Here is an 11806-nt window from a genome sequence, read left to right as displayed (position 1 = left end):
GATTCAAACAACCCTACTGTAAGTATATTTATGTGTCACTGTTTCTTTTTACCCACACATAAGTCAAATGTCAACATGTGTGGGTAAAACTTTGTAAAGAAAGGGTATTATCCACACATATGTATATGTGTGGGTAAATCACCAAACATTTACCTACACATATATATGTCACGAATAATATATTTTATGTGTGAGAAAAGATATTTATGATATACTGCAGCGATGATGTGGAAATGACATGGCATTTACACGTGGCAAATTTTATGTGTGGGTAAATCATTAAATATGCCTACATATATATGTCACTAAAGGTATATTTATATGTGTGGAGAAAAATATTTTTTTAGTAATTGAATTTTAGAAAAAAATATTACTATTTTCAAATATTATAACCTTTTATTAGTCAATTATAATCATAATTATAATTATAATAAAAAAAAATCAAAAATCAAATACTCAACACATTAAATATAACAAGAATATCATACAGAACATTTACATAAAAAAATATTTAACAAAATCAAAGTACAAGTCTGAAATTACTAACTATATATAATTTTAAATGTCTAAATTACTAAGCACTTAATCTACAACTCCCAATTAATTTAGGACTCGTAATTTTTCTTCAAGCTATTGATCAAAAAGTCACTCCATTGTACATTGGAAGAGTACATTGGAAGAGTTGAACATTGGTTAACCATCGTGACAACTTTTTCAATGACTCCTGTCAAGATAAGATAAACAAGATATTAGTCAACATATACAATTTAACATATTTTAAGGTACAAATAACAAAGTTAAAATAACTTAAAAATTATAATTGATCCAATTGTTAGTTTAATCAATCGATTTCAGTTATTGAAAGAATCAATTCTCAAGCTAGAAGAAACAAGAGTGAGTATAAGTGGATAACTTGAGCTTGAATCCTAAATTTACCATTTCATCTATTCTCAATATAATACAGATCTTACAGAAAAAGTCAGCAAAAGAACATGGGATAGGCAACAATTAATCAGAGAAAACATAGTATTACCAGCTCCAAAACCAAAACCAACCTGACAATCATCAAAATATACCTCAGTATAATAGCCATCGAAGTTAGCTCACAAACTCCAATCATGAAATGAGTCACAAGAAAGTTATTCTGCCTAAATTGCATAATCAACATGTTTCAAAATAATCTTATATGTTAATAATTTCTATAATTATTTACCTCTGAGAGCACTTTTCGATCTGCAGAATCCCCATTATCATCATCACAAAAATATATCCCCCAATCTTTACCCAAATAATGCATGTCCTAGAAAACCTGCAATCACAAAGGACGAGCGAAGCAAGGAAATTTAATCATGATTGTCAAAAACGAGAAGTAATACAATTAAGTAGCTTTGATTTTTGTCAAATTGAACAATCAAGAAAATACAATTAGATTTGAAAGACAAAAGGCGCGGTGACAACAGCTTAGAGAGAGAGAGCTGGTCCTAGGGAGAGGGCGGCTAGGGTTAGAGCATGTCCAAGGGAGAGCGCGGTTACGATCGGTGGTGGTGGTGGTGCGGCTGGGAGAACGGTGACTGAGTAATAGTCGAGCAGAAGCAGGCGGCGCCGCGATTTTCGTCTGAATGGTGAGGTAGAGGACGGGAGACGGAATAGCCGAGCAGAGGGGTGAAGATTGTGAGGATTCCTTCTCATTTGTCCATCGTGACAACGCCTGAGAGAGAGTGGGCGGTTAGAGTTCGAGGTGTGCAGGAGTAATTCTAAATTGAAATTTTACTAAGTGTGGTTAGGAACACTACAAATATAAAATTAACCAATGAAAATGTAATGTAAATATATAATGATAGTTTTCATCTATATTTTTATTGGTTATGAGTTTAATTCTCATTACTTATCATAAGTTTAAAAAAAAGTTCTTAATGGTTTTATATATTTATATGCAATATAATTTTTTTAATATTTAAATAATTTTAAATAAAAATAATAATTTATATTATAAATTACTTCTTATATAAAAAAATTACAAAATTTATCTTACTTATATTATTTAAATAACTTTTGAATAAAAATCATTATACAATATTAATCCTTCTTATTTTTTATTTATTACAAATAAATTCGTAGTTGCTAAATATTTAAATGATTAATAAATTTTAATCATTTTTATTTAAATGATAATCCATTTTTTTACAATTTTAAATAAAAATATTAAATTCATATTTATTATATGATATTAAATTAATATTTATTTTCTAAGTTTCATATTTGCAAAATTAATTTTAATTTTGATTGAGAAACTTGTTTGCCAAATATATTAAGAGAAACAAAAAAAAAAATGTGACTAAATCTTTTTACCCACACATAATAAAATGTCTTAAACTATTTAAAATCGTATACTGAATTTACCTACACATATTCAATTATGTGTAGGTATTTTGCCACACATAATTATGTGTGGCTAAAACTTCCACGTCAGCATTAAATATATATATTAAGAGTTAAACGAAAAAAAAAATAAAAAAAAAATAAATGTGACTAAATATTTTTACCTACACATAATTAAATGTCATTAACTATTTAAAACTGTCTAATGAATTTACCTACACATATTTAATTATGTGTGAGTATATTGCCACACATAATTATGTGTCACAAATTATGTGTGGCTAAAACCCTTATATTCTTGTAGCATGTTACGACTATTACTCCCGTAACCCCTGACAGCATTTGAAATTCCATTCAATGGAATTAATCTCTGCAGGCTCCCCTTATTGATGTGGTCTGTGCCTATAAATAGGACAGCCTCCATGCATCCTAAATACACAACAAGCAAACATATAACTGAAACTCTGCTGCACTCTGCATCCATAGTTGAAGTTCTGTTCTCACCCCATTCCAGTTCGCCGGAGCTCGTTGGTCTGCGGTGCTGCTACCCACGAGACGAAGCCGTTTCATCTTTGGAGACGACACATCAAACCGTGAGCACTACCGGGACGTATCTCGTCTTGCAGAAAGAGGATCCTCCTCGACTCGGCTTTACATTCTGGTTTCATTTCTATTGTAATTTCAATACTGTTTTTCCTTTGTAATCTCATCTCCTACTTTCTATTTCATTGTAACGATGCCCGCAAGCTTGTATTCTAACATAGTATTCATCTCGACTTATTTACAAAAAATAGTGACCGTGATGTTCAACAACAGCAGAGATCAAGAAAGTAATATGTCGAAAATAAAAACACTGCACGTCAGAATTTCAGTGCATTAATATATAAGTAGAGTTACTGGGTAAAAATTAATAAAAGAAAACTAGCCTAATCATCCTTGAAAGCACATTAAAATAATTTAAGGATTAAGTCTCATCAAAACCTTGATGAAGAAAATTTGATGGAAAAAACTCGAGGGGAAAAATCTCGATGCATTAAAAACCCTAAGTGAGGAATTTCGGTGCATTAAAAACTCGTGTATATGTCTAAAAGAGATGAAATGAAAACTAGTGAATTAATCGCTAAAAAAAAAAACTAGTGAATTAAAAAAATATTTATTTTACTAATGTGATGACAAAATTTTTTACTTAGATAAAAGATTAAGAAAAAATTACTCATTTTTGCAATTTTACTTTTTTTTTTTTTACTATAATAACCAACAACCATGAAGATCGTCAGTCATAAATTAGCTTTATTTTGTCTCCAATTTAAAATCACAAATACTTTTAATTCTAAATTAAGGATAAAATGATACTTTAAGCTAAATACTAGGTAGTTTTTTTATTATCATTTTTATGTTTGTGGCTATGATTTCTTTATACTCCCTCCGTCCACGAAATGAGTACTCATTTGTGGTAAATTCTATGGCGCACAAAGGTGCCCGACACCCTCATACATTCCACCGTTGGATGCGCGACATGTGTCCAAGCTTCCTTTTGTATTTAAAATAAATTTAAATTTTATATAAAATACACTCCGTTAACTTCCGTTTGTGTAATTATTATTAATGACCACAGTTTTTCAACTTTGTTCTGTTCAGTGTGCAGGTGTCATTTCAAGGCACGATTTTTTATGCTATAGGCATTTTTATTCGGCAGATCATTTTCTATTCCTGACAACCCTTTGTTTTTTTTTCGGCAAGTCTAGTTTATGTTAAAATTATAGTTTTAGGAAATAATTTTTGAAATAATTTTGAATATCATATATATTGAAATTAAATTACGAGAAATATTATTTGAAGAAGTAAGTCTATAAGTTGAAATGAATATCTGCAAGTGTTGTTTAATTAATTTCCTCATAATTAAAATCAATTGAAATTTGATAATGTATTAATTTATCTGGCAATGAGGTTTGACAGATTTTATTTTTGGGCAGCAGCTAAGTACTGTACTTATTTTTCATGCTATCGGCATTTTTGTTCGGCAGATCATTTTATATTCCTGGCAATCATTTATTTTTTTGGGCAAGTCTAATTTATATTAAATTTATTTTGATTGAAAATAATTTTGAATATCATATATATTGAAATTAAATTACGAGAAATATTATTTGAAGAAGTAAGTCTATAAGTTGAAATGAATATCTGCAAGTGTTGTTTAATTAATTTCCTCATAATTAAAATCAATTGAAATTTGATAATGTATTAATTTATCTGGCAATGAGGTTTGGCAGATTTTATTTTTCGGCAGCTGCTAAGTACTGTACTTATTTTTCATGCTATCGGCATTTTTGTTCGGCAGATCATTTTATTGATATTTCGGCAGGTGCTAAGTACTGTACTATTTTTCTTCGTCGTTATACATAATTCCGCATTATCCATTACTCCATTTCAATGTTTCGGCAAATATTATAAGTTGCTGATTTTGTATTGCTGGCCAACATTATTTATTTTCGGCAATCATAACACAATTTGTCGTAGTAAGGTTTATTTTTTCGTCGGCTCGTTTTCTTCCTGGCAATCTTTTTTCTTCCGGCAACTCTACTGTAGGTCGAAATTAGAATTATAGCAAACAATTTTAATATTACTATATATAATTGAAATTAAATTAAGTATATAAATTCAAATTAACACATGCAAATTTAATTTAATTAATTTCTTTATTTTAAAACAGTTGAAATTAGATTTGATATTAAATTTTCTGGCAATAAGATTTGGTAGATATGATGTTTTGGCCGCTGCCAAGCACTATTTTTCTTTCTCGGTATACGTAATTCATCATTATCCATTATTTCATGGATTTGGCAAATAGTATAGGCAGCTTCTTTATTTTTTTTGGCCAACATGATTTCTTTTCGGCAATCATATAGTTAAATATAAATATATATTTAAACTTATAAATATGGAAAAATGTTATTTTCTATGTATGATTGCCGGCAATTCTCTAAATTAGAATTATAGCAAACAATTTTAATATTAATATATAATTGAAATTAAATTAACGGGATAAATGGAAATTAACATATGCAAATTTAATTTAATTAATTTCCTTATTTTAAAACAGTTGAAATTAGATGTGATATTAAATTTTCTGGCAATAAGATTTGGCAGATATGATCTTTTGTCGGCTGCCATGCACTATTTTTCTTCCTCGGTATACGTAATTCATCATTATCCATTATTTCATGGATTTGGCAAATAGTATAGGCAGCTTCTTTAATTTTTTTTGTCCAACATGATTTCTTTTCGGCAATCATATAGTTAAATATAAATATATATTTAAACCTATTTTGGTGGGAAATTATATTTTCTATGTATGATATTTCAATGTATGGTATTTTGTATTTTATTTGTTAGAAAATTTTCGGCAATCATATAGAAAAATTTATTTTATTTTAGTTTATTTTCTCTGGCATTGAAATTTGCAATATTTCAAATCAATGGCCGGCCAGCCTGCCAAGCATGATTATTTTTTGTCTAGGAATACGTAATTCCACATTTTCGGCATACAGATTAGGCATTCCCTTTTCAGGTTTCGGCAATCACTTATGTTAATTATGTTTAAAAGTTTTTTTAAGTTCGTCATATTATAAATAAAATTCAATATGTTTTTTAAAATTTTATTTTCTGTAAATCCTTATTTTAGAAATTTTTTGGAATGGTAATTTAATATGTGAATATTTTTATTCCAATAATTGTATTATGTCTGAAAAAAACTAAAATTAAGTATATTTTTTTAATAGAATAATAGCAGTTGTTTTTTAAGGGGAGACGAACGATTTATTTTATTTTGACTTTCTATTTCCCGCCCCTTCTTTAGTCATTTCACTTTCTTGTTCTTCATCTTCGGTTCATTTTTTGTTTTCTTCACTTTCTCCTGTCCATAAAATTTGTAAATCGTTGTTTCGTTCATTTTGCCATTCGATTTTGTTCATTCGCGGCACTTTCGGTTGTGTTCGACATCTACAATCGGTGAGTTTTCTGCTTTTAAGTTTTATTCTTTGTGTAATTCTATGTTTGATATTTGCATTTTTTTTTGCAGCGAAATAATGGGAAGGGTAAAAACTCGGATGACGAAGAAGAAGGCCAAGGGTTCAAAAGGTTTATTAGTAGAATTCAGTCTCTATCTTTCTGTTAGTATATTGTATTTGGGGTGTTTCGCTTGTCAAAATTAATTATTTGTTTTTCTATAGGTATCGCTGTGTCTGGGCGCTGTCAAGTCAATTATGTTAAATTAATTAATGAAAGTTTGGATGAGCAAAACAAAGAATTGTTTAGAACATCTTGTTTCGGTCATTTCTGCCGGTTACAGAATATGAAATTTCAGGGTCAGCTTATGTACATAATGTATGAAAATATTCTCCCGGATAGTTTAGAGCGGAGAAGGATTAGTTTTAATCTGAACAATCAAGTGGTTGAGTTAGGTCCAGTGGAATACTATGCAATAACTGGTTTGAAGTTTTCTGATTATTCTGCACCCCCTAAAGCTTCTGATATTCATGCTACTGTATTTCGTGGTAGACATATTTTGTATTTGAAGGACATTCTGGATGCCTTTAATGAGCAATGCACAGTGAATAACGGTTCGGGTCCTGTTTGTTTAAAGCTCGCTATGCTTGTGGTTGTATATGGTATGTTGTTGGTTAGGCACAAAACCCATAAAAGAATAGAAGTAAAATATATTCATCTTGCGGATAACTTAGATTCCTTCAATGCCTTTCCTTGGGGCCTTGTTAGCTATCAGTATTTGGTAACTGTTTCACATAACGCTAAAATGATAGTCGATGACAAAGCTGCGAAAAACGACAAATGTTCCTTTGATGCATGTGGGTTAACTTTTGTTATGCAAGTGTTTTGCTATGAAGTATATGGTCTTCTCGGTGAGATCTGTACCTCAAGGCAACCTGGTTCTGAAAGTTTATACCCACGGATTGTGAGGTGGTCAGCAGATACATTTTATCATCGTGATTTGTTGATTCAATATTTCAAACCCACTCTTGGACATGAAATTGTTAGTACTTTTTATGTTTGAAGTTGTTCTATCTTCTTATATTTTTTATTGTAACAACTAAAATTGAATTGTGTGTATTAAATTTATGTGCAGCGGCCGATGGTATTCGACGACCATGAGCAGGAACTCATAGCAGCTCAAAGAATAGATCCAAATATTGGATGCCCTGTTCCCGTCGATGATCTGTTTGAATGCCTGAAGTTGTTGGAACCGCAGGTCATTGATGACGACGATGATGAACCGATAAGTCCAGCCAAGAAGAAGAGGCGTCGTGTGATTAATGTCGATGAAGATGAAGAGGAAGAGTGTGAGCAATCGGTTCAGCCACAAAGAAGAAGCTCTAGGAGGCAGCAGAAAGCTGAAGATGAGGCAGTTCATGGGAGATGTTGTTGTGAATCTGTAAGTATCGACGTTTATAAATTACAGCAACATCCGTTTGTTAAATTAATAATATCGTGTCATTTTTTTTATATTGAAGATGAAAGAAGTCATGCAAGAGCAGTTGGAATGCCTTAAGGGAATCCAACAGCGGTTGGCATGCCTTAAGGGCATCCAACGTTCGTTAGCTCGGCTTGAGAAAAAAGTCAATGAGGGTCAGCGCAATAAGGAATGCAGGGATGAAGAAGAGGAGAAAGAGGAAGATGACAATGTTGACGAAATGACAAACGAATTCGACCAAGTGTACAAGGAAGCTGTGGGTCTGAAGGAAGATAATCAAGGACGCCTTCCTAACCTTGATTTAAGTCAGAAAGACCTCAATCAAGAGCATGACCTCGGGCAGAGAACTGAGCTTCTGCTAGACCAAGGAGGGCCTCACAGCAATGCTGAAAAAGTGACTGATGTTGAGAAAGATTTGGATGGCAATATAGAATCAAGTTTCGTTATTGAGAAGAGTGCCGATGTTCGAACCGATGTGGATGTTCACATGAAGGAGATCAATGCTGATGCCGGATTTGAAGCGGGTGCAGAAATGGTGACTAATGTCGGCGTTCAGGTACATGCGGAGATGGAGCCCATTGATGCCGATGTGGATGTTGACATGAATGATATGATTGGTAATGCCGGATTGGGAGCGGATACACGAATGGAGACTAATGCCGACGTTGAGGTACATGCCGGGGTGGACCACATTACTGCCGATGTGCATGCATGTGCAGCTTCGGAGACTAAAGCTCCCATTGAGGCAAGTGCTGATGGGGATGCATCTTACAACGTTGATAATGTCGCGACTATCCTGCATGAATTACAATCAGTCTTGATTGTTCCCGAGAAAGAAAATGCCGAAATTGAACAGCACGAAGCTCATTTACAAGGTGAGAGGCCTGTTGTGGCACGTAAGACTAAGGCATTCGTTGCGGCAGATGAACAAACTGACATAGTCTTTACGAGGCGTGTTGCTGTTGTGAAAAAAGAAGCCCCCCCATCAAAGCCTGTTCCGGTTAAGATCACCCGCAGTGTAGCACGTGATCAACCCCACCTCATCCCTTCAAAAGCTCCTTCCGAACGTGTGCAACGAATGCCCACACAGAAGAAATCCACCTCAGTTGAGAATGTTGAGGATGCGCAGGATGCCAGTGTACCATTCCCTTTAAGGCTTGCCTCCAAACAGATGCTGGCAACGTTTGAACGATGGAAGAAACATAACGATGGAAGGGCTGGGTAATAATTATATAGTTTTTTCCTATTTTGGTGATTAGTAATTTATATCTTATTGGGCAAGGTTATACTAATATTGCCTTTGTTTTTTTCATCCGGTTTAGAGGAGAGGAGGCTAATCTTCCGGGTGTAGGAAAGAAACAAGCTACGTGGTTTCGAGAGATAGTCAAGAGGCGTGGCTGGTTATGTGGAGATGTAAGTTTTTTCATTGGGCTCGTTCAAGTAATATGTAAGTTCATTATTTAATGCTAATTTTATAACTTTTCAGCACCTTGATGTGATTATGAACTACATGATTTGGCACGGGAGGCAAACACCTTCACCCTTGTTGGGGAGAATTTGTTTTATGGAGCAAATTGGATGGGTAAGTTGATGTTAATTTTTTGTTTACATAGAAAATATATTCAAATGAATTGGGCATTAAAATCAGTTTTGCTTTTTTTTTTTGTATACGACAACAAACCCTTGCTCAGGCTAACAATGAAGGTTTGATTGAAAGGGTCTGTCCATATGTCCAAGGAAATTGGCCAATATACGGTGGAGTTCCTTGGTGGGAAGCATCTGCTGTTGTGGGCATTGCTAATATACTCGACAAACATTGGGTCGCCTTCATGCTGGATTTCGAAACTCAATCGGTGCGCATATACGATTCCTGTCAAGGTACGTATAGAGTTGCCGAGCAGTTCCAGCACGTTGTCACTAATCTCGCCTGGTTGTGTGATAAGTACGGAGTACTTGCAAAAAGAAATATCCCTCCTCCCTACAAGGCGAAATGGGATTTGTTCCTTGTTCCCAACTGCCCACAACAGCCAAATAATCATGATTGCGGGCTGTATGCCGTTAAATTTATCCAATGTCTAATTTCTGGCAATGAAGTTAGCTTGGTAGATGGTCTTGATATGGGATTATACCGGAAGTCAATTTGTGCTGAAATGTATGAGGCTGGACTAAGAAGTGGGGATGCTGATTAGATTGCATGAACTGATAGGTTTATTTATGTTTTTTAAGTTTGGTGCTTTGTTTTATATAAAACTTGTTAGTTTTTAATATAATCTGTTATTGTGAAATTTGGATGGTTTGTTATGTATAATTTGGTAATGGGCATTATCCATAAAAATTTATTGGGCATGTGTTCTGTCATTAAACAGTGGGCGTGAAATTTTTATGACGTTGCCGAATTTATTACTAAAAAATGGTTTCAGCAACTAATTTAGGTAACAATATTAGCTTTCAATATCGGCAACAATATCGTCTTCAGCAACTAAATTAGGCAACAATATCGGTATAAGCAATTAAATTAGGCAACAATGAATTTTTTGCGTACGCGTATGGGTAAGAAAATTTGATTCGGTACTTAATTTAGGTCACAAGAGTGGCAACGATATCGGCTTCAGCAATTAATTTAGGCAACTGTTCGCTATTTTATTTACACGCCGCAAGTGTACGGGTGCAATTGTATATAGTGGCAAACAAGGTCGAATCCACAGAGACTAATGATTATCAATGCCTACTCTTAATTACTTTACTCTATCTGGAAAACCGAATTGTAAAGGTTTGATTTTTGAAAACAAATTTAAATTGAAATAAAGGAATACTGAAAAGAAATCAAGCTGTGAAAATGCGAAGTAACAGAAGAAAGAGAGTTTCCCAAGGCAAAGGTTTCAACAGATTCTCCTAACTAACATGATTGATTCAATTAATGAGATAATTCCTAAGGCAATCTCAAAGTTAATTCATACCCACTCCCGTGGCATACAAATCGTTGATTACATGCAAGGCTACCATCCCTGGATCACACTTCTAACATGTAACTCCTAAAAGTTCCTAGGATTAACGCCCTCACAATTATTAATTCCCTTTAGAATTAGAATAAATGTGTTCTATGTTCTTAGTTCAGGTTATAATTATCATCTCCCGATCTCAAATTAAAACCTATGATAATGCTAAATTGGTGATCAAGCAATAAAGCAAGCAATTATAACAAGAACATAGAAAGGAATATAAATCTCAATTAATTAAATCAACAGTCAGAAAATTGAATCGTGTTTACTCCCTAAACCCTGGGAAAAAGGGATTTAGCCACACATAGACATATGACTAATAATCACAATCTCAATAAAACTAATAAACATAAAACTATGAAAAACCGTAGAGAAATCGAGATTCTTCAGTCTTGCTCTTGCTCCGTGTCTCACAGCTCTCAGGAAAAGTCAGAATATGATAAAAGATATCTGGGATAAGCTAAAAGATGGTATTTATATGCCCTAGGTCGTCTAGCTCGAAAATACTCCAAAAATCGCGTTTTAGGTGAAAAAGCGGAAAAGTTGGGCTGACTCGGCGCCTCGCGCGGGCTGGTCGCGCGGCCGCATGGCTGGGCCGCGCGATCTCGCGCGGCCACCTCGCGCGGCCGCGCCCCCCGGACCGCGTGATCTTCCCAGACTTCCTGTCTTCCTCGCGCGGGCATGTCGCGCGGCCGCATGGCTGGGCCGCGCGAGCTCGCGCGGTCTCCTCGCGCGGCCGCGCGCCTGGCCCGCGCGGTCTTCCAGCGGGTTCTGCATCCTCGCGCGGCCGTGGCATGCGGCCGCATGCCCGGACCGCGCGACTTCCCGGCGCCCGTCCTCGCGCACGGCCGCGTGTCCTCCGACACACGGACTTCCCGGCGCCCGTTCTTGCTCATCCGATGCCCGATTCTTACCCCGTTCATGCCTATGGACTCGTCACTTC

The 11806-nt window shown here is 34.7% G+C and overlaps 1 long non-coding RNA gene across 1 annotated transcript; it reads right to left on the bottom strand.

The window, feature by feature from the left end:
• Nucleotides 1-450: 450 nt before the first annotated feature.
• On the bottom strand, nt 451-1450 carry LOC130994589 (uncharacterized). The gene is made up of 2 exons (XR_009091813.1): nt 1214-1450; nt 451-724 (listed from the first exon to the last, which is right to left on the bottom strand). It is a non-coding gene; the product is annotated as an uncharacterized LOC130994589 (long non-coding RNA).
• Nucleotides 1451-11806: the final 10356 nt, after the last annotated feature.

The sequence above is a fragment of the Salvia miltiorrhiza genome, chromosome 7 (genome assembly GCF_028751815.1).
Source record: "Salvia miltiorrhiza cultivar Shanhuang (shh) chromosome 7, IMPLAD_Smil_shh, whole genome shotgun sequence".
Lineage (NCBI taxonomy): Eukaryota > Viridiplantae > Streptophyta > Magnoliopsida > Lamiales > Lamiaceae > Salvia > Salvia miltiorrhiza.
Note: the sequence above shows the minus strand (reverse complement) of the source record. Positions and strands in the feature narration are given on the sequence as shown.